Source organism: Ailuropoda melanoleuca, unplaced genomic scaffold, assembly GCF_002007445.2.
Source record: "Ailuropoda melanoleuca isolate Jingjing unplaced genomic scaffold, ASM200744v2 unplaced-scaffold3644, whole genome shotgun sequence".
Taxonomy (NCBI): Eukaryota; Metazoa; Chordata; class Mammalia; order Carnivora; family Ursidae; genus Ailuropoda; species Ailuropoda melanoleuca.
In genome coordinates this window covers 17,793-22,248 of record NW_023207659.1, presented here as the reverse complement: position 1 = coordinate 22,248, position 4,456 = coordinate 17,793, and the positions used below count along the sequence as shown (strand labels likewise).

The 4,456-nt window shown below is 58.9% G+C and overlaps 1 long non-coding RNA gene across 1 annotated transcript; it reads right to left on the bottom strand.

The window, feature by feature from the left end:
- Positions 1 to 2,007: 2,007 nt before the first annotated feature.
- On the bottom strand, positions 2,008 to 3,904 carry LOC117798864. The gene is made up of 4 exons (XR_004622921.1): positions 3,774 to 3,904; positions 2,995 to 3,179; positions 2,393 to 2,589; positions 2,008 to 2,130 (listed from the first exon to the last, which is right to left on the bottom strand). It is a non-coding gene; the product is annotated as an uncharacterized LOC117798864 (long non-coding RNA).
- Between the last annotated feature and the right edge of the window lie 552 nt (positions 3,905 to 4,456).

Sequence of the window (4,456 nt, the reverse complement as noted above, 5' to 3'; positions counted from 1 at the left end):
CTGAGGACTGGCCCCTGTCACCTCCCACAGTGGATGTGACTGCGTGGGTTGGGGGGTGCTCACTGATGAAGCCCCAGTACTCAGTACACAGCAGGGCCCCCGGATCCTCTGCTGAATGAAGGAGGGCATGAGGGAGGTTGGGAGTGAGGGAGAGAGGGAGGGAGGGAGGGAGGATGGAAGGGGTGGAGGGGAAGGAAAGAGGTGGGGGGAATGAATGACAGAGTGAATAAATGACGTAGGGAGGGAGGGAGTGAAACCACAGAACTAGGATCCCTATATCAGGAGCCACTATTGGGGGTCAGATCTGAGGGCATCACAACCCAGGCCCTGGATGGTGGCTCAGGGCATGTCCAACTGTCCTCCCAGTGCTGACCATCCTTCTCCTCAGACCTGCTGTCATCCTGGATCCTTTCTAGCTCCTCCTCAGACAATTCTGAATGTTACCAGGAGCAGGGTGGCAGGAGGGGGGGTCTCAGGAGAGGGCTTCCTGATTCCTGTGCCCCAGGTGACAATGTGACAGTAGCTACTGGGCATTCTATCATGAGGAATGGGACCGAGGATCCCATCCATCTCCTTGGGCATTAGTGTTGTTCTGTTCCCTGCTCTCTCCACTGTCACTGTGCTGAACACTCCTGAAAATACATCTGTGAAAAACTGAGCCAGATTTTCCAGGGGTGAGTCCGAGGACGTGCATGCTAGGTGATGGGTGCTCACTGTTCTCCCAGACAGGTCTGCGGCCTGGGATGCTCACTGTTCTCCCAGACAGGGGTGCCCATCACCCTTCTCTCCAGGGGACCTGCGGGGGACCTCCACATCCTCACATTCTCCCCAGGGCTGCTGGTCCCCCCCAGACCAGACACTTGCTGGTCTGGGGGTGAACAGTGCTGCCTCCATAGGGTTTCCTTTGCCAGAGTTCTTCCCCAGGAGCTCCCACATCTCTGACACATACTCCCTGCGTGCCTATCCTTCCCCTTGGACTTGCATGTGTTTGGTCTCTGTCCCTGTGGAACCCAGTGACTTGGAGCATGGTTTGGACCAGAGGCAGGGGAAACCTTTCTCTGGCCTTGGGTCGTGAGCAATGCTTCTGCCCTTTGTGGCGTGTCTACCAGCTGTCTGCATTTCCCTGGTGTCTGTGTGGGTCACAGGAGGAACCAGCCGTGTTGAGTCTGAGGTCAGGCCATGGTGTCCCAGCAGGAACAGGGGTCTCAGCCCTGAGATTGTGCCTATAATTCCTAAAATGGTCTCTGTGATTATGTCTGATCTGTAATCCATCAGGGATTTCATATCAAATAAGGGAAATTTTCTGTCAAATAAACACAGCAAGAAACAAGTCCCCTTTGAAAATAGGTGAGCAGACACGGAGGTATCTATTGTGTGATTCCACTTACAGAAACATCCGGAACAGGTAAAGGAACAGAGAGAGAAAACAGCTTAGGGGTTCTAAGGGCTGGGGGATAAAGGGGCAGGGCGGGCCCCTGGTTCGGGGTCTCCTTTGGGGAAGGAATGTTCTGCCGCCATGTTCTGTGCCGCGGTGGCATAGCGTCGGGGATGCACTCCATGCTCATGACGTGTTCAACTGAAAACAAGTAACTTTATTTAAAACAAATCATAAACAGCATACAGGGCTTGGAAAGCTAATATAAGAGTTAAAATACACCAGAGAGAAAGAACACAGGGGGAGGGGATGAAACATCCTGGCGGGACGTGGGGTTCGGGTGATATGACTAAGTGTAATTTTACAAGGAGCTGTGCCCGCAGGACTGTGGGCTCTGGATGTGGCTCTGTGGGCCCTGCAAGAGCAGGGGTAGGGGCAGGGCTGGGGATAGGGGCAGGGACAGGTGCAAGAGCGGGGACAGGGGCAGGATNGAGCAGGGACAGGGACAGGAGCAAGGGGAGGGACAGGGTCAGCAACAGTGGCAGGTGCAGGACCCAGGGCAGGAGCTGGGTCAGGGGCAAGAACAGGAGCACAGGCAGGGGAAGGGGCAGGAGCAGTGGCGGTGGCGGGGGCAGGCTCTCCGTGGGCAGGTGCCAGGTCACCTGTTGGCTCCTGGTCTCCTGCTGAAGTCGCTGCAGGCACCACCCCTGCCCATGAACTTGGAGCCGGCTTTAGATCCTCAGATGGTGGAGCAGCTGTGAGAGGAGAAAAGCTCACCCTCCTGCCTGCCTCTCCCTGTGCCTTTGCAGAGGCAGAGCACAGCCCAGGGGCACCCCGAGAAGCTGCAGCCAGGAAGGAACCCTCCCCTGGATGTCTCCCCAACTGCAGTCCACCCGCTGGGTGCTCTGAGCCCAGTCCTTACTCCTGGCCCCACACCAGCCCCTGGGGGCTCCTCCCTGTGGGGCCAGCACCGACCCATCCCCACACAACACAAACACCCAGCCCCAGCCTTCTCACCCTCAGGCTCGGCCTCCGTGGGCACCGGCTCTTGGACCGCAGTGAGATGAGGGACCACCAGGGACAGTGGCCTGGGCAGTTAAAGGCCATCCCGGGCAGTCCCCAGTCCCTGCTTCTGGAGACCACTGTGAGGGGACTCCCTCTGCCAGGGACATGGGGCAGTTGTCTGCCAGCCTCTTCCCAATCTCATCTGTGGCCTTCACAAAGACAGGGACCGGTAGCTGGCCCAGAGGCATCATAGCCCTGCCCAGCCATCCCCACTGTCCTCCTGCCCAGTCCCCCTGCTGCTCCCAGATCAGACACAGACCTGTGCGTGCCCAGCCCTGCACACGGGATGCAGTGACCCACCCATGCAGGGCTTGGGATAAACCTTGGGCAGAAGGGCACAGCCCCCGCACACCCCGTCCCACCCAGCCAGGCTTGACCTGGGGTGTGAACACGACCTGCCCACTGGACATTGACCTCTCATCAGCCTGCTCCTGCTTGGGGTGGCCCCACCCTACATGACCCCCCACACACACGCACACACACGGAGGGGACCTGCACAGTCGGATTAGAGCATGTGGGGCTGGGCTGGGTGGCTCTGGGTCTCATGGTGTCACCTTTTGGTCCTTCCTGCCAAATGGCCAGAGGCGTCGGGGAGCCCTGGCACGACATCCCCAGCGAGGGGAAGTGTTTGCAGGGTGCGCTTTCCTCAGCCTGCAGCCTCCGGACTTGGGGATGCAACACGCAAACATGTTCTTCCTTCAAGGATCTCCAACAAAATGAGCTGGGCAGGGGGCTGGCTCTGGAATGTGGGTGCCTGGTTACCTGGGTTCCAAATTCTGTTGGGCTCTGTTGTCAGGGACGTGAGGTCACCACTGCCTGGGGCCCCCTTACCTGACTTCCTCCTCCCATAAGAGTCCCCCCCCAGGGCCCCCCTTCCCCAGCTGCTCAATGCTCACCCTACCCTCCATGCCCCATCCATACAGTGACACCCACACCGCCCACCTGCAGCCCCCAGGAGGCCTGGGTGCAGCCGGTGTCCCTGCTGTGAGGACACAGAGCTGGTTTCAGACTGGGCTCCTGCTCGTGCCCAGGGCTGTGACCCTGGGCAGACCCTGTGCCTCTCAGGGCCTCCCCAGTCTCCCCATCTGCACAGTGGGGTGTTCTGGCTTCTACTTGTAGGTACGCCATCAGGGGTAGGACCTCTACATACATTCCGTGCCTGCTCTCACAGGAGGCTGGGGCACACACTTGGCAATGCGAGGATGAGCCAGGGGCTGGGCGGGGCATGGAACACAGCTCAGAAGGGCTGGGTCTGCTCTGGGGTACAGGCAAAGCCACCACCTCCTGCCTGTGTCCCAGCCCCATGGGAAGGTCACAATGAATGGATTCTGACCTTGTCCTCTCATGACACAGACTTCCAGGGGCTCCCATTAGGTTGAAGCTCAGGTCCCCGGGCCTTGCCTGTGCCCATGTGCTGGGCAGTCTCCACAGTGGCTCCCGGGCATTCCTGAATCCTGGTCACACATCCCTGGGGAGTCCCCTCCCCTCCAGGGTGGACGGCCTGTGTGACTGCACTCTAAGGAAGAGAATGGAGCAAAATGATGGGATCCCATTTTCAAGTTGATGGAGGAAAGTCTGTGACTTCTCCCAGTTCCCTCTCTCCTGTGTTCAATCTCTGTCCCTGTCTCTGCCTCTGTGTGTCTCCCAGGAGCAGGATCTGCAGGCTCCAGGGGCGATGTGAGAAACCTCAGAAGTGTCCCTGTTTCCCTCTCCTGTCCTGGTGCTCAGTTCCTTCCTAAGGCCTCCTCACCCTGGCCAGAGCACTGACTCTGGAACCTCTTCCAAATGGGGACCCTGAGGCTGCACCAAGGAGGGTCCTGGCCTTGGTCCCCTGACCAGTGGTCCAGTGCTCTGCCACATTCTGCATACCCAGGTCCTCAGCCCCCCAAGCCCCCAGGCTGCCCTCTGCTCAGAAGGACCTCGAGGGAGTACAAAGCATTTTCCCAGGACTGGGAGCACAGTGGGTCAGGGACGGAGATCCAAGGCCAACAGGCTCTTCTACAAGCCTATGGGACC